The sequence below is a fragment of the Vipera ursinii genome, assembly GCF_947247035.1.
Source record: "Vipera ursinii genome assembly, chromosome: 1".
Taxonomy (NCBI): Eukaryota; Metazoa; Chordata; class Lepidosauria; order Squamata; family Viperidae; genus Vipera; species Vipera ursinii.
This window is the reverse complement of record NC_139512.1, coordinates 202877166-202899982: the sequence shown is the minus strand read 5'-3', so window position 1 is coordinate 202899982 and position 22817 is coordinate 202877166. Positions and strand designations below refer to the sequence as shown.

The 22817-nt window shown below is 38.9% G+C and overlaps 1 protein-coding gene across 4 annotated transcripts in view; it reads left to right on the top strand.

Annotated features, from left to right (window-relative positions):
* The window catches only part of PLCB4 (phospholipase C beta 4), a 200674-nt gene that overhangs the window by 27009 nt on the left and 150848 nt on the right, over positions 1-22817 (top strand). For all 4 annotated transcript variants that reach the window (XM_083348195.1, XM_083348194.1, XM_083348196.1 and 1 more), the window contains one exon: positions 2569-2626. The gene's annotated coding sequence lies outside the window, so the exon portion shown is untranslated. The remainder of the gene's footprint in view (positions 1-2568; positions 2627-22817) is intronic.

Genomic DNA, 22817 nt, shown 5'->3' with positions numbered 1-22817 from the left:
TTCTGTTCTCAATCCAATAGAATAGAAAGACGTGTCTCTGTCCAATCTGACCCACTTTTATCTATTGATTTTATAACATACTGAATCTTGAGTGGGAGACATTCCACAACAAGCTTCAAAAGCACCTTGCTAAATAAATAAATGTTTCTTTTTTGTGTGAAAAATATCATGTTGTCGTCTCTGCCTACTCCAAGCATTTGGATCCTCTCCTTCAAATGAAGGCTCCCTGCCAGATCACTGTGTGAATCTCAGAAGGCATATGAAGCAGTTGAGCGTTAATGTTCCTTTATTTTAAGTACCTTTTTAAACTCTTAAATTCTGCCCATCGATCATATTTTTTTGTTTTATTGTAGAACTGACAAAGAATCAGAGAACATATTGTTTGTTATACCCCTGAATTGTGATAGAGATAGAGCTGGGGGGGGAGAGAGAGGGAAGGGGGGAAAGGTGTGGGGAGAACGTCGACATATGTTAGAATATAGTGAAATGAAACCTGGCTAGAGTTTGGATATGGGATATTGAATGTTGAAGAAGAAGAAAACAGAAGAACTTTGCAAAAAAATACAGTAAAATTGTATGCTGGATAGATGTCCATTTATATATATATATGTGTGTGTGTGTGTTTTCTGAGGTTTTCGCGGGTGTTTGTATGTGGATCTTTGGTCATTCGGGTTTTTCCCCGCGTAGAATTGAAGGTGTAGGAGCAACGTTTCGACGGAATCCCATCCGTCATCCTCAGCCACCCAGCTCACTTGCAGTGACTCTAGATGGCTAACAGAAGTCAAACTTCAAGTACAAAACTCAATAAAAACTTATCCTCCTGGCCACAACAATCAAATTATTGGCCCTACAGCAATACCTGATGTGTGGCAAGGGTGTATTGTAGCCCTCCTGTTTATTAACTTGTATGTAAACTCAGTTAATCCAAGCCTTTTCTCTTTCTGTTCACAGGAGAAACTACTATTATCAGAAAAATATTTTCACAACATTATCATAAAATTTATTGTTGGCAAATTGAAATAATATTGAGTCAGTACACATTTACAAACACCTTGGAGTGTTATTTTAGGCTGCACTATCAGGGAGAGAACATTTTTATATCCAGCAGATATTGCTCAGTGTAGTTCTTCTCAAGTTTCTTCTATTCAAAAGGCTTTTCCTTTGTCACTGCAACTTGTGAAGTCTTTGTAGTCAAGATCTTCTCTCAGCTTCTCTGTGCTGTAGTACCTAAGTCTGTACTTTTAGAAATCTTGCCATTCTTGAACCCATTCACTCTAAAATGGAGCTATTCTTGGCCATCCCAGGGTGTTTTAATGCTGCTCTGTTTAAGTCTCCATGGAGCTTGGTATTATCATTTTAATGTATGGTTAGAGTTAACACTTTTTCCCCAGTGAGCCTAGCTCCAATGGTTCTCACATCAACTCAATCTGAATAAAAAAATGTTATTGGCAAGTTTCCATCTCTAGGACTCTCAATGAAAAGCCTTTTTCCATTTGCTTTGAAAATCCCCGAAGTTTCCTTAAACTGCCTGTTTGGGATGTTGATGCTCAAATCGATCTTCAAATGAACATCAATTGATGTTCAAATCAATCAGCCTTACTGCGCTTGTGGAGTCTTTCCAAGTGGGTATATAGCAGAATATTTTTTTTCACCTGCTGCAGTTCTGGAATTTTGCCAGGACTTCATTTTCGCAGGCTGGATTCATTGCCTTCTGCCATCTACAAAAATATTCCCCATCTTTTTATATGTGTGGATGGCTGAGTAGAATTCCTGATGCATGTGCTCTTTTGTTTCTATCTCTATAAGGACCTACCCTATCATGAAGAAATTACCTGACAAAGAACATGCCTTCTATTGATTGCTCCTCATGCGTGACCATTGTTTGCATACATCTTGTTTGTCTAATTCTAGACCTTTATTTTCACAATCCACCTCATTTTGGATGCAAAAGTTTGTAAAAAAAAATTGCTTTAATTTTAGCTCTCTATATTTTCATTTTTACCTCTTCTATCTTGTATCTGACTGTTGGACTTTTGGCCTCAATAAAGGTTTGATATGCTTCCATTTGCTTGTATGCTGATTCTCTGCCTTTCCACTAGCTTTTTTTTGAAGGGAAACTATTTAAAATCATGCCTCTTTTGATTCTCAGATCTGTAGGGAATGATGCAAAACGTTGATGCTTTAATCCAAATCCAGAATTTGGATTTTAGACCTTAAATGTACTAAAAACTTCATAATCTGTAATTCTTTTGATTAGAAGAATTATTTTTCCCTTTTATTATTATATTATGGTAAAACTTAATGTACTACACCATTTTTATGTCATATTTGTACCGTATTAATTAAAATCATAGACATATTGTTTAAATAACTTAAGTATTAATTAGAAAAAAAGACTGTGAATATGTGCTTAATTATTATAGTGATTAAAATTTGGATTGTGCTTTTGGCTATAACTTGGTATCATTAACTGGGATATGCCATTAGCATTATTTGAATTATCTATTATTGGACATTAATTTATTCTGAAATGTTGCTAAGGTCAATTATGTTTTGTTTGTTTTGTAGAGATAAGAGCAGTTCTTCATATTTCAAATGTTTTGAAGATGTGGCCTTGAGAATACAGGTAGGTATATACACTTTACTTTTTATGTCCATATGGTCATTTAATTCCAAAAAGAAATGTGGAACTTTTAAGGTCTTCTGGGCCTTGTGGTCTCTTTGCTGCAAAAGTAATGGATTAGGTCAATAGCTGAATTACATTCTAGAAGATTTCTGTACTGCTACAGTAATGCTGTAGTAATGGCTGTCTGAGGAAGCTTTGCAAATAGCTGAGGAAAGGAGGGAAGCAAAAGGCAAGGGAGAAAAAGAAAGATACGCCCAATTGAATGCAGAATTCCAGAGAATAGCTAGAAGAGATAAGAATGCCTTCTTAAATGAACAGTGCAAAGAAATAGAAGAAAACAATAGAATAGGGAGGACCAGAGATCTTTTCAAGAAAATTGGAGAGATGAAGGGAACGTTCAATGCAAAAATGGGCATGATAAAGGACCAAAATGGCAGGGACCTAACAGAGGCAGAAGAGATTAAGAAGAGATGGCAAAATTACACAGAAGAACTATACAAGAATGAGCTTAACGTCCCTGATAATCACAATGAGGTGGTCACTGACCTCGAGCCAGACATCCTAGAATGTGAAGTGAAGTGGGCCTTAGAAAAGCTGAGCAACAACAAAGCTAGTGGAGGTGACAGTATTCCAGCTGAGCTATTCAAAATCTTAAAAGACGATGCAGTAAAAGTGCTACACTCAATTTGCCAGCAAATTTGGAAAACTCAACAGTGGCCACAGGATTGGAAAAGATCAGTTTACATTCCAATTCCAAAGAAAGGCAGTGCCAAAGAATGTTCAAACTATCGCACCATTGCACTCATTTCTCATGCTAGTAAAGTTATGCTTAAAATCCTACAAGCTAGACTCCAGCAGTATGTGGATCGAGAACTACCAGAAGTACAGGCAGGATTTCGAAGAGGCAGAGGAACTAGAGATCAAATAGCCAACATACGCTGGATCATGGAGAAAGCTAGAGAGTTCCAGAAAAACATCTACTTCTGCTTCATTGACTATGCTAAAGCCTTTGATTGTGTGGATCATAACAAACTGTGGCAAGTTCTTAAAGAGATGGGAGTACCAGAACATCTTATTTGTCTCTTGAGAAACCTATATGCGGGCCAAGAAGCAACAGTGAGAACTGGACACGGAACCACTGATTGGTTCCAAATTGGGAAAGGAGTCCGGCAAGACTGTATACTGTCGCCTTGCCTATTTAACTTATATGCAGAGCACATCATGAGAAAGGCAGGGCTAGATGAATCAAAAGTTGGAATTAAGATTGCTGGAAGAAATATCAACAACCTAAGATACGCAGATGATACCACTCTAATGGCAGAAAGTGAAGAGGAACTGAAGAGTCTCTTGTTGCGAGTGAAGAAGGAGAGTGCAAAAGTTGGGTTGAAACTAAACATTAAGAAAACCAAGATCATGGCATCCGGCCCTCTCAATTCCTGGCAAATAGATGGGGAAGAAATGGAGGTAGTGACAGATTTTATTTTCCTGGGCTCCAAGATCACTGCAGATGGGGACTGCAGCCAAGAAATTAAAAGACGCTTGCTCCTGGGGAGGAAAGCCATGGCAAATCTAGACAGCACACTAAAAAGCAGAGACATCACCCTGTCAACAAAAGTGCGTATAGTCAAGGCTATGGTCTTCCCAGTTGCAATGTATGGCAGTGAAAGCTGGACCATAAGAAAGGCTGAGCGCAAAAGAATTGAGGCCTTTGAACTCTGGTGCTGGAGAAGACTCCTGCGAGTCCCTTGGACTGCAAGGCGATCAAACCGGTCAGTCCTAGAGGAGATCAACCCTGACTGCTCTTTAGAAGGCCAGATCCTGAAGCTAAAACTCAAATACTTTGGCCACCTAATGAGGAGGAAGGACTCACTGGAGAAGAGCCTAATGCTGGGAAATATTGAGGGCAATAGAAGAAGGGGACGACAGAGAATGAGGTGGCTGGATGGAGTCACTGAAGCAGTAGGCGTGAGCTTAAATGGAGCCCAGAAGATGGCAGAGGACAGGAAAGCCTGGAGGAACATTGTCCATAGGGTCGCGATGGGTTGGACACGACTTCGCAACTAACAACAACACAGTAATGCTTCATTTATATGAATTTAGTGTGATTAGCATGAGTCTTATAAATAATGCAGCCTATCAGTGTGCAGAAGTGTGATAAAAACTTCTTGGCTTTGCTGTTTTCTGATGCCAAAAAAGTGAATGTCAAATATGAAACAATACAAGGTACTGGACTGTGCTTTTTGCGGATATTAATGGTGGTCAAGGGTGGGGGGGAATGATAGCATATGCATATCGGTGTCACAGTGTAATTGATACAACTTACTTAGATGTTATGATGCAAATGCATAATTGTGTACGGGTAGTCCTCGAATTAATGACCACAATTGAGCCCAACGTTCCTGTTCTTAAGTGAGGCATTTGTTAAGTGAGTTTTGCCCCATTTTACATTTTTTCTTGCCACAGTTATTGAGTGAATCACTGCAGTTGGTCAGTTAGTAACTCAGTTGTTAAGTGAATCTGGCTTCCCCATTTACTTTGCTTGTCAGAACGTTGCATAAGGTGATCACGTGACCTTGGGGCACAGCAACGGTCATAAATATGAACCAGTTGCCAAGCATCTGAATTTTGATCACAGGATCATGGGGATGCTGCATAGGTCATAACTGTGAAAAACAGTCACAAGTCACATTTTTCAATGCCATTGTAACTTTGGTCACTAAACAAACTGTTGTAAGTCGAGGATTACCTGTATTTACGGAATGATGTATGAATATCTCTTCAGTTTTGTTTCAGTTTAGTTCAATGTTTTCAAAGCTGTTTTAGAAGAACATTTTTTCCATTGTTCCATATAAGAATCAATACAGCCTTCCTTAAGGTAGCCTTTGGAACAGTACATTAAGTCCACCATCCTCACAGAGCAGAAAGAAATAATTGTTACATTATGACATGTCCCCTTTTATGAAGTTTTATCTGATTTCCTCCCCACTCTTGTGGGGGAGAGACTTTATCTCTGTTTATGTAATATATATCCTATGTTGTTCTATTGTGGTGTTGGTACTATCAGAAGGCAGTAAAATTATCTCTAAATAATAGTAAATATAACTCCTGCTAGTTCTTCAGCTTTTGGCCCTATTTACAGAAATGAATGGCAAGCCTGAAATAGTTCTAACATGCAGCTACTCACCGTGGGAGCCAACAAAATATGAAGAATAAGTCTGTCATACACCCATAAATATATTTTACATTTGAGAAACAGTTCAGTGTAAAGGAATAGAAAATCTCTATAAATATATGAATTAAAATTAGATGTGTTGGAGGAAGCACAGGGGTGTTCATGGGCCTCGGCTTACATTTTTAGGTCATCTCTAGGCCCCTTGATAAAAATACATATGGTGTGATAAAACCTAACAGGTTGTTTTGACAAGCGAAAAATGACTAGTGGAAATTCTTCTTAAAAGTTACCATATTTCTCATTCTTCTGCACTCTTGCATTCTGCCAAGATGGAGCTGTACCTGCCTTGTCTCTGCCTGGCACTTATCATACAACTCACCTGTACTCTATAACTATAATCAGAAGCTTCTTATGAAAGCCATGTTTTCCTAATTTTTACAATTGTCTTTCCTTTAAAAAAATCTTCCTTCTTTCCCCACTTTTTACTTCTCTTTGTGTTTTTATATAAACTATTCCTCCCTGAACAGATTATCCTCATCTCAAAATAATTGCTACTTGCTAATTTTGCATGTTTCTAATTGGCGAGATTGCTTTTGGAATAAATGTTTATTGTCTCACTTTTAAAAGTATTTTTGTATTTTATAGTAACATTTGGCCTTAATTTATTCATGGCCTACACCATTTTGTAAACAAGCCTCTTATTAACAAATCGATAAGTTTTAAAAGTTAATGAACCAGTCATATTATTATTTTTAATTTATTTTGTGTCATTCAATGTTTATGCCTGCAAATTATAAATCCTTTATGAGGCCCTATCAGTTTTGGCAATGTGGTCTTGGATAAGCCATTAAAAGGTAGCTGTGACCCTCAATTCAATAAAAGTTTCATATGTTTGAGTTACATTGTCTTTTACATATAAAAAAAAAGGATTAGTGAACACTGCTAGCTTGAAGAGAAGCAAAAACTGTATTGAAAGAATGAGAAGATTGTTGAAGAGAGTGTCTATGGAGATTCTCAATCATCCAGGTCATGGTTGTCCCAAAGGTGCTTTTTCCAAAAGGCAACTGGGCTTTCTTGTGTTTTTTTTCCTTTGAAAACATTTCTGAAGTTAACTGAAGAAGCTTCTTGTATGAGAAGTGAAATGTTTTCAAAGGAAAAAAAACAAGAAAGTCCACTTGCCTTTTGGAAAAAGCGCCTTTGGGACATTAAGACACTGTGAATCCTTACTCTCCTGCGGTTGCAAAGACCTACTTCTTCATAGAAATGGAGCCAGATAGGACAGCATTAGCGTGAGAACCTCCTGCCCAATCTTCTCCATTAGGTAATTTCAGTATGAGATTACAGTGAGCAGTTCTCCAGTTCAGAGTAGAATAGATGAGAACAGAGGTTCAGCATCTATGTCAGAATCTCAGGAGCCAGAATTTCTCTTTCAAGCAGGCAGCATCAGCATGAGGTCATAATGGCTGGATTTGTTCTTTCTGTTCCAAATGGACAACATTACCTTAGATCAGGGGTGTCAAACTCAATTTCACTGAGGGCCGCATCAGCATTGCGGTTGCCCTCAGGGGGCCGGGTAAGTATGGCCAGGGTGGGCGTGGCCTACTGGGTGGGCGTGGCTAGTGTGCGTATGGCCTACTGGGTGGGCATGGCCAGCTCTACATCATTCGCATCAAGGGTGCCTATGGGGGCCTGGGCAGGAGTGGGACAGATCTGAGGGTCTCTGGCAGGAGGAGGGTCTCTGGGCCAGGGCCAAGGCAGTGGGGGCCGTTCACTCACTGTTTCCAGGATGGCTTCGTGGGCCACATGAAACCACTTCGCGGGCCGGATCTGGCCCCCGGGCCTTTTGTTTGACATGTCTGCCTTAGATGGCATTATTCCCTGCAAGGCACTGCAATAAATGGGTTAGGTATGTTCCTGTGTCTCCCCATGGTAGATAGAAAGTATTCAATGGGTGCGGTATCTTTTATAGAACTTGCACAGTTAATGGTAGAATATGGGCACAGTCTTTCAACTGAAATGAACACTAACATGAGTTCAGAGAAGCGGTGGATGACAGAATGGAAGAGAGAAGTTAGCTTTTACAGGGATCCTACAGAATCACAAGGTGGACAGTCATTGAAAGAAACAGACACTATAGAGGTGGCTTAATTCTTGAATTTGAGGGGAAAAGATAAAAGGAGATTTAAACAAAATCTGCAAAGTCCTTCTTTCTGCCCGATGCCTATAAATTTTACTTCCTTCCCTCAGCCTTATAAACGTCAGTGCTCTGTGATTACAGCTCTTCTGGTTATCTCTGCACAGAAATAGGAGAATTAAACTAACATCCTTTTGTGTGTTGCTGCTTTTTGGGTACTGGTTACAAAACTGATCAAATGAGTACCTACAGCATTTGCTTTCTTTCCTTTTTGTTCCTAACCTCTAGAGCAGAGGAACCTGGCTGGCAATTTTTACTTAATTTACTTTGATTTAAGTTTGAATTATAATGAAATCAAATCTGAGTTTTTCCCTCTGGCTTTTCCACCTCTTTTTCTCAGTTTCACCGTTATTTACAACGCCAGCATAGTGTTTCAAATGCAGACTTCGTTCATCCATCTGCCACCAGTTTTTGTGCTATGGACTGAGGTCATAGAATACAGGACTAAAGATGATTATTTATTTGACCAGGGAAATCTCTGCACCATAAGCACTTTTCTCTGCAGCGCTGTGTATTTCTTTTTATTTTGATTCATATAAGCAAAGAGACCCAGTGGCGTAGCATGGGGGGTGCAAGGGGGGGCCGGCCGCACTGGGCGCAACATCTGGGGGGGCGCTCTCACTCACAGCTCTCTGCCCCTGCCTGGCTCACTCACTCTCTCTCACTGCAGTGCTGGCTGTGCGAATCCGATCCGAGCTGCCGGGTCGCCGCCCACTGTGGAGGGGGGGTGCCAGGCGTGCGGTGTGGAGAGAGAGCGAGGGACTGTCTGGGGGAGGGACAGTGCAGCGGCCGTGTGCTTGCCCCGGGTGCTGACAACCCACGCTACGCCACTGAAGAGACCACAAATTGTCACCCAAGGGTGGTTGAATATGTTTCATTACGGAGATAAAGCAAATACTTGTGAAGAATTAGATTGAACCAGTACATGATGTGATAAAAACATTGAAGACGTTGATATAATCAAGAAGCCGATATAACAGGAATCAAAGCGAGGTTGGAAGAAAAGGGAATAAAACGTGCATCACTCTTATACAGTGGTTAGAAAAGCAGGAGATGAAATGAACCTAAAAAGAAAAAATAAACCTTGTCTTTATTTTTTTTTAATTTCAAAGCAATGATCATAAAGAACTTATTCTCAGTGGGATTATTATAAAATGATATATTGTCCTTCACAAAACTGTCGTATTTCTTAACAATTCCAATTTTTGGAAAATCTTTTCTATAAACGTACAAAGCAGTAGTAATAAACACTGTTAATACTTGAGTTCTGCTGGAATCCTATTTGGGAAATAAGAGAGGGGGAGGGGAGAGAGAGAGAGGCGAGAGAGAGAGAGAGAGAGAGAGGAGAGAGAGAGAGAGAGGAGAGAGAGGAGAGGAGAGAGAGAGAGAGAGAGGCGAGAGAGAGGAGAGAGAGAGAGAGGAGAGAGAGAGAGAGAGGAGAGAGAGGAGAGGAGAGAGAGAGAGAGAGAGAGGCGAGAGAGAGAGAGAGAGAGAGAGAGAGGCGAGAGAGAGAGAGAGAGAGAGGCGAGAGAGAGAGAGAGAGAGAGGCGAGAGAGAGAGAGAGAGGCGAGAGAGAGAGAGAGAGAGGCGAGAGAGGGAGAGAGAGAGAGAAAGAGGAGAGAGAGAGAGAGAGAGAGAGAGAGAAAGAGATATGCATTTTTTTGGTGCACGGATGCTGCTCTTTGCATCCCTCAGATATTTCCTATCTGAAGACTTAGTTTTCAAGGGCTTGCAGAGTCCAGTTTAACAGCTGGATCAAGAAGTGTTATTCATTTCAACTACTATAGCTACCGGCTGAAATGTCAAGATTGCAAGCCTCTTTCTGTGCTTATTAAGAGAAGAGAGCTAGTGTAAACATAGAGCACCTCACCATCTGACACAAAATATAAACCACCTTCTAAGCCACATTTTTGTCTGGACTGGATTCAGGTGCTTTCATCTGTAGTAAACTCTGGCTCTGGCTGTGCAATTGGACTTTCAGAGCTGCGCATGATAGCTTCACTCTTCCACCGTTCTCTGGTAGTTTTGAGGACTTTGGAAATTGGCCCTGTTTGTTTTTCTTCATTTCTATATAATCGGAGAGGGATAAATATAAAAGCCGCTTTATAACTTTCATTTAGACAGTCCTTTGCAGAATTTCCAATATATTTTGTAGGAAGGAAAATTCAGCTACACACATAAAGACCAGTGCCATTTGTTCTGTATTAGCTTGGTGTGGTATATGATACCATAGTCAAGTCTGGATTATTCAGTATGATGGATAAATAAGCCATGGCCAATTTATGAACCCAGTCACAGTCTCTACATAAATTCACTTCCAGACCTTTCTAGGAAAATAGAAATAAATTCTGATAAGGCCATCTTTTCACTGATTGTGCATAAGCATTATATGCTTGGAAACTATTTATTTATTTATTTTATTGGATTTGTATACCGCCCTATTCCCGTAGGACTCAGGGCGGTTTACAGGGCAGTTAAAACCATGAATACAAAAAATTAAAAACAATTAAAACAAATTAAATTCAAGCCCCAAGAGTAAATCTAAAACCCAGTTAAATTAACAACCCCACAGTCTGGACCAAACAGATCGAAGAGCCAATTTTTCAGGTCTGGCGAAATGAGCGAAGGTCGGGGGCAGTCCTAAGTTCCGTGGGTAGTTGGTTCCAGAGGGCAGGCGCACCCACAGAGAACGCCCTTCCCCTGGGAATAACCCGCCGGCATTCATTAACCGGCGGTACCCTGAGAAGGCCCTCCCTGTGGGGGCGCACAGGACGATGGGAAGATGATGCATACAGTGTAGTATTTTACCCTCCCCAAGATTGCAAAGCTACCTATTTGAGAACATTTTTGGCCAAGTGTCTATCAATTGTTGACAAACCTTTTGTTCAGGAAAACTTTATTACAGATTTTAAAATTACTCAAATGCTCTTTCCTTTCTCTTTTCTTTGTATCAGTCCACCTACCAATCTGCTTAAAAGTATTGGTAGCTTCCCTGGAGCTAAGTAGAAGATTCAAGTTTTTTAGAGAGAAGAGAAAAAGGAACAGTTGGTTGCACAAACACATCTCCTTATGAAATGTTGGACAGATGTCTGCTCATTGTTAGAAGTAATACATTGGCTTTTTGATATTTAAATTCAAGGGTGAATGGTCGTAACTGTGCTCCAGTATCCGATTACATACCTGATTCAGTCTTTTCTTCCAACATAATTGGCACCATCCCATAGGAAATGATAGTAGCACAGAAAAAGCAATTCAGTACCTATCACATTTGGGAAATAAGAGCTTTTGAAAAGGTCAAAATAAAATATGCTCTCAATTATGCAAATGATACTTGCCACAATGATCAGCAAGCCAAAAAATAAATAAATCAGAATTCATCTTAACTATCTCATATGTTGTGAGTTATGAACTGAATGCTTTGTTACCAACTTGTGAATAGGAGGATCCTGTTAATTCAAGCCGCAGTTTATTTTAAGATAGAATAAAACCTGTTACTAAAAGATAGCAATCTGTGATGCAAATTAATAATATATTTTTTTTATTGACAAAGATACCAACTATATTAATTCTGAGTAAATATTCATGGAATCATTTTGTATTTGATACTGTAGAAGATCTCCTGACTTAAGAGAAGGACTGTCTTTTAGAGATTCCTCAAATACGATCCTCTTGTATTTGGAGGATGTATTTAATTGGCACTTGTTTCCCATTCCAGCTCTGGCACTTAGGGTTCTCATCCTTTAACTTTTGTAGGATCTAAAACAGGGGTGTCAAACTCAATTTCATTGAGGGCCGCATCAGCATTGTGGTTGCCCTCAGGGGGCCGGGTGGGTATGGCCAGGGTGGGCGTGGCCTGCTGGGTGGGCGTGGCTAGAGTGCGTATGGCCTGGGTAGGCGTGGCCAGCTCTACATCGTTCGCATCAAGGGTGCCTATGGGGGCCTGGGCAGGAGTGGGACAGATCTGAGGGTCTCTGGCGGAAGGAGGGTCTCTGGGCCAGGGCCAAGGCAGTGGGGGCCGTTTCCTCACTGTTTCCAGGATGGCTTCGCGGGCCGCATGAAACCACTTCGCGGGCCGAATCCGGCCTCCGGGCCTTGTGTTTGACATGTCTGATCTAAAATATGTAAGGTCAGACTGAGGTTTTGTTCTGAGGGTCTGAATGTTTGGCTGAAAAAAAAATAGTTTTATGCACTTGCCAACTCAGGTATTCTGGAAGTGAAGAAGCCAATGGCTATGTGTAGTTTCTGCTCTGTTTGTGTGTGTTAGCTTGCAGGCATGTCTATACATTATGTTCTATATCCACAATAATTTCCCCATTTTTTGAATTATATCAGGCAGACAATTTATGCAGCATGCAATCACAGTGCTCATTGTATATTAATAGGAGTCCTTGATTTGGTGAGTAGAGTGACTAGGTTCACAGGCAGTGATTTCTTTGGGTAGTGAAATATTGGTTTGGTTCAGCTCATCTAGCAACATTTATGCACTTTTATTGAACTGGAGTCTGGAAGATTTAAGCTCCTGTTTTTTGGGGGCTGCATACAACCCAATATCTGTGCATAAAGTTGCCGCATTATGGTGTGTTGGAGTCAGCAAATTCTGACCGTACTTGGCCCAACCACCAAGCTGCCTTTAGTTACTTACGAAGTAATAAAATATGGCATAATAAACAAATAAAAAACCATCTGAACTCCTGTAGGGCTGTTAGTTAAGAGTTAGGTTCCCCAAGGTTAGCTTTGCTACTTGAGGTTGTATATGTAATGGTTTGCCACATAATCTTGTGCAAATAGATCGTGTTTCAGTTTAGGTTACTCGCCTGCTTTACAGGGTATTATTGTGAATGAAGATTTTCATTTCATTTAGAGCAGTACAGGAAAAAAAATGTACGCCCTCGGTTTCCCTCTACTTCAGCTGACTTGCATCTTTCTGTTTTAATGGAGTCAGTTTATACAAGCATTTTAACTTTTACTGCAGGCTTGTAATTTGCTGCTTGCTGCTGGTGACAAGTAGCTACTCTCTGCCAAGTCCCGAAAAGGCAAATTGTACAGTGCTGTTGTAAATATATGCTTTATGTGTTCTCTCTTCAAGACTTTAAATAGCTGCTTGATAGAGGAACAGGTTTAGATGACATATAACCCTAAGCCATAATGTGGTTTGCTGGAATTTTAGGTGATATGCAAAACTATCCAGTGTGGTTTGGCATGAATATGAGGTAAATCAGTGTAGCTTATATAGCAAAGTGGTTGCTTTGGTGTTGTATTATTAAACTAGCAATAGTGTCAACATTTAAGGTTGGTACAAAGGTAGAAGCTGGAGATGTGGGAACGAGCAGGCTAAAGATGGCCATTGCATACAGAACTCACCAGTGTCAGAACCTGTTAGCCCTGTGAGATAGTCTAGTCAAGAAGCACAATCAGGAGAACTAGCTCTATTTTTATTGTAAAATTAGATTAATGAAATCTTGCAAGACCGAAACTCTTTTTCCCCTCTTTTCCTTTTACTCGCTGTAAAACTAAGGAGAGTCCCTTCTGAAACGTTTCCACCCCCTTCTGTGTGCTGGTTGTCCTGTCTGTGGCTGTCCCTCTCGTCTTCCTAAATACCACTACAGCAGAGTTCCCCAACCTTTCCACCTTTGAGGACCAGTGGTGGTAGTGGCGGAGAAGGGACGGTTCCACGTGAGTGAAGGGCACGCATGTCCATTGCTCGCGCAAATGGAGTACAAGCACACATGCTCAACTGTTGCTCGCACAATAGGATCCACCACATGCATGCGCTCACCTGCCATTTCTGCGGCTCGGTTCCAATTGGTTCAAGGCCCGTACTGGGCCACGGCCTGCGGGTTGGGGATTTCTGTACTACAGAACCCCACCGATATTCCCTCAGCAGATAATCGCTTTTCATGATCAGAAACCCAAGGCAGATGTTGAAACAATTTCTGACTTTCATGTCCAGATCTCATTGGATGTCCTAGCTCTTAGTTACCCCTTTTTCTAGTCTTAGGGCCATAGAAACAGAAGAAAGCAAGGTAGACAGAAATGCAGGGCCTGCTAATTATGGATGAGGTTACTCTAAGCCAGGGGTGTCAAACTCGCAACGTCACGTGACGTGTCACGACATATCTTGACGTTTTTTTGCCATTGCCGGCTATGAGACATCCAGCCCACAGGCCGGCAGTTTGACACCCCTGCTTTAAGCATCTGTCTAGTCATGGCTTCACCAAAGTCCAGGAGGAGATGCAGCATCAACTCCTAAGGAAGTTCTTTGTCTCACATAAATGACTACTGTAGCCAGAGCACTCTTAGAATTGGAAGAGCCAGTATTTCTGTGAAGACAACCATTTTTTTTTTACTTCAGTGTGTGTATGATTAGTATGTGTATGATTGTGTGGTTAAGTCATAGGGATTAAAATCTTCCTTTAGGCATTGATTTGTAAGAGTGTGATAATTACTGCTGCCACTGCATCAAATACAACTTAATGAATCCACAAACTTTATCCATGGAGATTCTTGATACATTGGCTGGCTTTACAAATTGCTTAATAGTGGTTAGTTTGCTGATGTGATATCTACCCTCACCCTTTCGTTTCTTTACAAACTTACATATTGATTATATACTCGTAGGTGGCTTTTGTATGGTATTTAATCAATTAGTGGAACGTTGGTTCAGTTGTCAGAAAGATCTACCAGCTTTAACTATAGGTTAGCATGCTGGAGTGAACAGTGTGGTTCCTTAGACATCTGTAACTCTTGATGTGAAATGTCTGAATATAGCAAAAAAAAACCACTTAGCATTTTAAAATGAAATCAGGCTTTTGGTATTTGTTTTGTATATCCTGGATAAATTAAATTAAAGCCCAGCATCTACCATAAATAATAATGTAAATCTTAAATTTCTTTTTTTTTCTTATTGCATATTTCATAACTGGCAATCTAGCTGACATGACACATTTCAGTTATGATATATTTACTTTAGACTTCTTTCAGGATCTGCTTTATTTTTTGGGACGTTCTCCCACTGTGTATAGGTGTTTGATAATGGGACCCGAGCTTTTGTTAAAGGTTAGCTTGCAGTTATAGCCAATCTTTAAAAATTGGGAAGATTATACTGTAGGTTAATTTGAGCATGTTTTGATGAAGAAACAAATTGCAAATTTGTTGAACATATTCTTGTACTTGCTGACTTTTCCTTCTAAAAGTATTGACTAAGAAACAATTGTCCTCAGTTCATTTTTGACGTGTTGTGTAAACTGCAGAATATTTACAGGCAGAAGTAACTAAAGCAGCCTTCCCCAGCCTGATTGCCTTGAGATGTCTGAACATCAACTCCCATAGTTCTGCAAAATGGTCATGGCTGGCTGGGCAGTGCTCAAATCCACACATCTGGAAAGCGTCCAGATTGAGGAAGGCTGAATTAAAAGTATCCACATAACTTGCTCATGAATGCTTTGTGTTTCTTTTGTTTATTTATTTATTTATTTGCACAATTTGCAAACACTTTGTCATATTTTCTTCATCAGAGCATACATTAGTTTGGTTAATACTTTTTTATTTTTAGTTCATTTTATAAAAGAAGTTCTCAGGGCTGCGGCTTTATGCATATCAGTTTTTCAAAACACAGTAAAATAAAGTCAATGAAAACATCAGTAAAAAGCAGTGGAGGTCAAACATACAAGAAGACTTAAAATATTATATAGGCACTCCTTGACTTACAATCATTTTTAGTGACTGTTCAAAGTTACAATGGTACCGAAAAAAGTGATTTATGATTGGTTTTCTCACGACAGTTGCAGCGTCCCCCTGGTCATGTGATCAATATTCAGGCACTTAGCAACTGGCATGTATTTATGAGAGCTACTCTATCCTGGGATCATGTGATCACCATTTGTAACCTTCCCAGATGGCTTCTCATAAGCAAAATCAATGGGTAAGCCAGATTCGTTTAATGATCACATGATTCGCTTAACAACTTTGGCATAAAAAGGTTGCAAAGTGGAGTAAAACTCACCTAACTTGCCTAGCAATGGAAATTTTGGGCTTAATTGTCATAAGTCGGGGACAGCCTGTATAGCATTAGATGTAAGAGAGATTAAAAGATAACAAAACAGATGCCAGGTGAACTTTCTTGGAAGAAGAGTTAGAGCACTACAAGGGGATAGATCAGGTAGTCCGTCCTTGAATAGGAGTGATTCTTGAATAGTGTTTTACAGTGTATTTAAATGGAAATAGATTTTGCTTTTCTGCCTCTGAATTTCATAGCAGCTCAAACAGATCAAGTCCAGCTAGCATTACCTTTTTCTCGATTAAAAATCTGTTATCTATTTCTCTTTCTGAAGTTAAAGTCCAACACTGAAAACTACATACAGTGGTAGTTATTAGTAAAAAGCTTACCTCAGGAAATAGAGGCATAATAGGAAGCATAATAAAAATTGTGCTAAAGTTATTAATTTGTAATTATAAGCAGCAGCACAATTTAAATTAAACATGAGGTTCTTGGACAGTTCCTGTTAACTCTTATTTAAATTAGTGGGATGGGATTTACAAGGATTTTATGTTTTTATTTAATCAAAATACTTATGAAATATTTATATATCCTATGGATGTTTTAAATAATTCCATTTATAGAAAAAAATCTGCTACAGAGTGGAGTCTGAGACATACACAGATTTTTAATCCCATCCATTACAGAAGTCCTAACATACGAGAACAATTTCAGTGACAAATGTTGGGCTTGGATGGGGAAGGCAAAATGACATTCCTTGTGGCAGAATATAGCTTTAATTTACTAGCTAGGGTTTATACAAATATATTTCTAAACTGTGTGATTTCAACAGACACCTCTATCAGGTCACAGAATCTGTATTTAAGCTGCCACTGCTATACTGAATTTAACTTAGCTATGATTTCAAGTTGGCTTGTTTCAAAACTGGCTTTTAGCCTCTTGGGTTTGCATGCAACACCAAGCCAAAATTAGCCTGAAAGCAGTTCTACACACCATCTGTATATTCACCCTCAGTCCCTCACATTGTGGTTTCAAAGTGTCTTGCACTTAATTTTACTTCTACTACCTCTGAATCCTAGGAAATACCACAAATAGAAAATTGGACTGCTCAGAAAATCTGGAGCACTGCAGCAATTTGAGGGGAAAAGAAAACAGATTGTACTGTCCTGCTAATTGGATGGACTGGGCTTCTGAAAATAGATGATGTCATGAGATCGAACGCCTTCAGAGCCAATTCCCAAATGGCGCAAGCCATTATTGTGGAAGTGGTCTAAAAATAATCCCATATATGCCTATGATTCATACCTGTGAAGACAGCCTATGTCTTTGACTTGCCTCTGACTCCTCTTATTTGCTGATGCATATAACCTGCCTACTTATTCAGTTAAAATGCTTTGGGGGAGACTAGTAATTTGTGAATAGTGTACCTAAATATGATCCAGGTTATTACAGAAGGTTGGGTTTACCATTCCGTGATTGAACAAACTGAGATAACGAGTTCTCCAAAATAAGCAGGTCTGGGAAAAGGAAACAGGTTTCTGTTAGATTTGGGTGAGGATTTCTCCGCAGCCAGTGAGGAGGGGAAACAGGATTCTTAATTATATAGAGAAAATTTTTTCCAAACTACACAAAGGAATATGCAGTAACTCAGCTATCAGTATCATGGCTAGGTAAATTAGGTAAAATATATATTTTTGCTCAGTAGTAGGATGCGAGAAAGCACATCTATCCTTGTGTTGAGTCAGTCCATAGCTTAGATGGGATTTGAGCAAAATTTGAGCTTGGGCTATATTTTTAATTAGGTCCATACAAATGCTCAGTGCTTTGCATAGCGTCTGTTCTATTTGAATCAGAAAAGATGCTGCTTTTTCTGCATGACTGTTTCATCAGCTAGCCCTGGCTCTACACGTGTGTTTGTGCAGCCCCATTCTTAGCTGCCTCACAGCCCCATATCATACAGCAGGAACAAATCAAAATTAGAATATCCACATTTTAAGAAGTTCATCTTTTTCTTCAGTGTCTTTTTATTGAGCCTTGTTTAATGTTCATACTGATATATGAGAGGCCCAGGTCCATGCTGACCTGGTTGGCAAAAAAAATAAAATATTGTTGTGAGCAGATTGATTTCAGCAGGCAAGTCAGTTTCACTTCTTTATGTTTCATCTTTAAATTCATTTGGTGCGTACAGTAGTGAGACATATTACTTTTGCATTTAAGATGCACGGCAGATAACATCGCCTAATGTTCTCATTTAGCAGCTCCAGAATTTACATAGTAAGCAGGAAAGGGCAAGTGGGTGGAAATTTTGCTGTGTTGTTCAAAAGCATGCAACAGTGATTTTAACTGTATTGATTTTATATTTCTCCTGACCTCTTTTCCAATAAGAATACATATGTATTTACTTCAGATTTTTTTTAAATAAACCAAACTCTCTATAACTGCAGCAAGCAAGGCTCTATTGCTGAGGGATACTGAGTTCTGGGTCTCCACAAAATTTAGGAAGTTCATAAATTTCCCACCTTTTCTTTAGTTTGTAGATTTCTGGGGCAATAAAGTCTTTTGCTGTCACTGTAACGAGTGACATATTTATTTAATAATAATAAATAATGCATTAGGTCTTCAGTTGTAGAGCAAGCTCCTTGGTAGGCTGACGTTTTCAGTTGCTAATGTTTCTTCTTTGGGGCATACACTCCTACTCTCTTTAAATGAAGAACTTACTTTTCCTTAATAAGTAATAGTTCAGATATCTGCTTTTAGTAGATGAAAGTCAACTGGGAACAATGTGGTCCTTTCTGGATCAATTGTGGGTTACATACACAAAGTACAGACTATTCAGAGATGGTTTTGTGCTAATTTTGTGGGCATAATTGGTATTCTTAGAATAAATTTCAAGAACTCATTATCCCAGATCATACTGTCTTAACTGGTACAGCTTTTATCCAGGGATATCATTTCTATTAACTTGATTCCAGGTTAAATTTAGGTCTGAAGGTTTGAATTGCCTCTTGGTGAGACCAGTTGCACATAGTATACCAACACCATTTGTAAATGGAGATGCAGAATATACACTTTTAAATAAATATTATGGGAACTCAAGATATACAAGAAAATAAAAGGAGCATTTTTTTTCTATGGCTTTGAGTTACCGTAATCTTGTTTTATAGAGCTGTAATTTTTATTGTCATAGTGGAAGTTCAGAATCAAGTAGCTTCCTTGTCATTGATATTAGGCACATACATATTATACATTTACACACATCATCATGTAATTGTGGCTGCTTTCTGAAGAGGAAATATAGAAGTATTGTCTCTGTAATGGAACCCCACCATTTTATTCTTGCTTTTTTAAAAAAAAAAATGTCTGGTTTTTAATTTATTTTTACTATTATTACTGAATGACTTTGTAATTCCTTGTAATTTATAATGTGAGCTGTCTAGGTATCAAAAAAGAAAAAAAAATATTTGTCTTAAGTGCTTCCCTTTGAAAAAAAAATCTCTTTGGGTGCAAGACTGCAGTGCATGGATCACGGAGTACAATTACATGCATTTAACGGCATATTCTTTCAAATGAAGCAAAAACTAATCAGTACATCAAGGATTTGTCTTCTGTTCTGGAGGCAGAGAAGGAGGGGTTTTATGTTCCACCCAATGTCAATTTTGCCATGTAAAAAACCCCCATATGTTACATTCAGGATAGTGCTATTTGTTCTGTACTGGTTCTGATGAGACAAAAAATGAGCAAAAGGGCAAGTTTGCTGTTCTCATCTTTACTTGGATGTGTCTTGGATTCATTATATTTCCCAGTAGCTTGAAAAGATGTTGACAAGTAGACGCTGTCAAAAGATTTTTTTAAAGTTTTCTAATTTCTAATATTTTATGCGGCATCAGTACAATACTCTGAAGAAACAGTGTGACTGCGGCTGTCTTTGCAAGTCCCTGCCATGTCTTGCAGTACCTTGACAGTTGCGTAAGCCTACAATGCTATGCATACTTATGTTGGAATATTCACTCAGTGGAATAGGTATCCATACGCAAGATTGCATAGCAAAATCCACTAATTTTTTAAGCTGCAGTCCTCTCCTCAATACCTTATGAACAAAGGTCATAGTAGAAATAAAAAAGTGCAAAATTCTTATCACAAAACCAACAGGTTACAGAATTTTGTTAAAAGATGCATGCAGATGTAGAAACCACTCCTTTAAATGTATGTTTCAGAGAAACTAAACAAATTTGCTTCCATGGATGAAGTAAGTTCTTTAGTGACATTTAAGTTCACCCATATCAGTTTATCAATTAATATATTTCTTACCCCTAATTAATTTATAAGGCAGCTGATCCAAATATTTCGTTTCAAACAGTTCTCCTAATTACCCTTGACTCATTAATCATCACACTATCCAATAAAATTAAACATACATATTCAATCTTCAATAGGGCATGGGTGGCAATTTCCTTTGAGTGGTGGGGGAATGATGTTGGAAATTATTATGAGTGCAGATAATTGAGCGTTCATCAATTATCCATCTTGCCTTCTATTTCTTGGGGGGAAGAAGCCCCCCAAAAACATTTTAAACCCAAATCCTGGTGGCCCAGAATATATCATATAACCTCTGGAAGGAATGTTTGCTTGTCAATCCAAGAGCCCTTCAAGAGATAAAGAAATGGCTGCCCCCATTTCAGCTAATATAGAGTGACCAACCAAGATTCTTTTTCTGTACAAGAAGGAAAATGAAAATGATCCTCAAGATCATTGGAGCTTTCACTTGGCAGTGCGTCATCTCTGCTGAAGTCCCTTTATTTAGGGTTAAAAGGGAAAAAAAAGTCTTTATCTTTCTCAAGCTGCTTCATAGTAAATTGGTGGTGCCTTCAGTGGAATTCCCACAAAATTGTTTTATTGTTTATGTCCCCCCCCCCCGAAGGATTCTAGGGCTACTAGTTAACTCCTCTTTATCTCCCTGCATTTCCCTAGAAAGGGGTGGGTGGATTTTACATTAAGTAGATTCAGAATTGTGCCAGATTAAATAACAATTTCTGTCAGCCTTACCAGGTAGACCAAACATGACCAGATGCAGTTCCATTGAGGACTACACATTGAGTGCGGTTGGTCAGCCAGCTACGAATCCATCTGGTGGTGATGCTGTCTAATCCATATTTTTCTATCTTATCAAGTAGTAGGTTGTGGTCTACTTTATCAAATGTCTTACTGAAGTCCAAGTAAATTATATCCACAGCATACCTCTGGTCCACTAATTTTGTCACCTTGTCAAAGAATGCAATAAGATTTGTTTGGCATGATCTGTTTTTGACAGATGTTGGCTTTTGGTAATGACTTTTGTTTGCCTCTAGGTGTTTTCCGTTTCGTTGCTTGATTATCTTTTCCAGAATCTTCCCAGGTGTTGAGGTCAGGCTGATAGGTCTGTAGTTTTCTGGATCTATTTTTTTTTCTTTTTTTTTTGAAAATGGGAACTACATCAGCTCTTTTCCAGTCCTCTAGTAGTTCCCCGGTGCTCCAGGATCTTTGAAGACATAGTTCAGTGGTTCTGAGATCACATTTGCCAGTTCGTTCAGAACCTTGGGGTGTAATCCATCTGGTCCTGGTGATTTGAACTCGTCTAGAGTGGACAGGTGCTCACTTACCATTTTCTTGCCTATCTTAACTTGTGTTTCTAATCTGTTTCTTACAGTACTGTTTTTGATAGGTTGGACTGTTTTTTCCCTTTGTGTAAAGATGGATGCAAGAAACAAAAATTCTGCTTTCTGCCTGTTGCTTGCCACCTTCTTGCCACTTTCTCCCATTAATGGACCGAATCATTTCCTTAACTTTTTTTTTACAATTGTCCTATTATACATACTATGGGACAAATTGTAATATAGATGGATTATGGGTAGGTCTGTATATCACTAAGTCAAAAGCTTTTTTATCTGTGACCACTGGAATAATTGGGGTTTAGGACTATTGGATAATGTTTTTTTCTGCATTGTAGGTAGTATGGGGAAGCAGGGCAGAGGCCAAAGAATGGAAATATTTAGTTTGACTTTATCCTGAATGTACTTTAAGCTGTGTCAAGTTTACCTATGATGTAAGAAATATACTTGTTGGGATCATGTAATGACTTTCTGGAAATAAATTGCTGAATTGCCTGTATGGAGGGAAGTTCACCTTTACAAATACAGGATATAGATCTCCTCTGTTGTCTTCTGCCAACTTTTACTAGGCAAGCATGTAATTATTTAACACTCTCTTGAATGACTTGACAGATGTAGACCAACAGTTTTGAAGATTAATGCGACTCACACAATTCTAGGATGCTTATGCATTGTACCTTGAAAGTCACCTTTTGTGTCAACAATCTCTAGGAAAATTCTAGTTTTTAAATTCACTTGGCAATTGATATGAAAAACCTGGTAATATACTGTGTATAAAAATCAATTTAGATATTTGTATGTTTTAATCAGTTGCATTTGTACATATATAATGTACAGTATGTATGATAATGTACTTTTTTACCTGTTGTGATTACACAAACATTTTTGTACAGTTAATCCTTGGCTTATGACTATTCGTTTAGTGATTGTTTAAAGTTACAATGGCACTGAAGAAATGATAGTTACAACCATTCTTTGAAATTCCGGCCATTGCAGCATCCTGCATGATCAGGTTTTCTGATCTTCCCTGGTCATTTTCCATTAGACAGTAGAGACGTCAACAGGAAGTTAGAAGTTGTGGTCTTACGAGGTCCTAATTGCTGTTGTAAACCAAGGACTACCAGTAAAATTTCATTTTACTATTATAAATTGAGGCTCAAATTTACTGTTATTGAAATTTATGG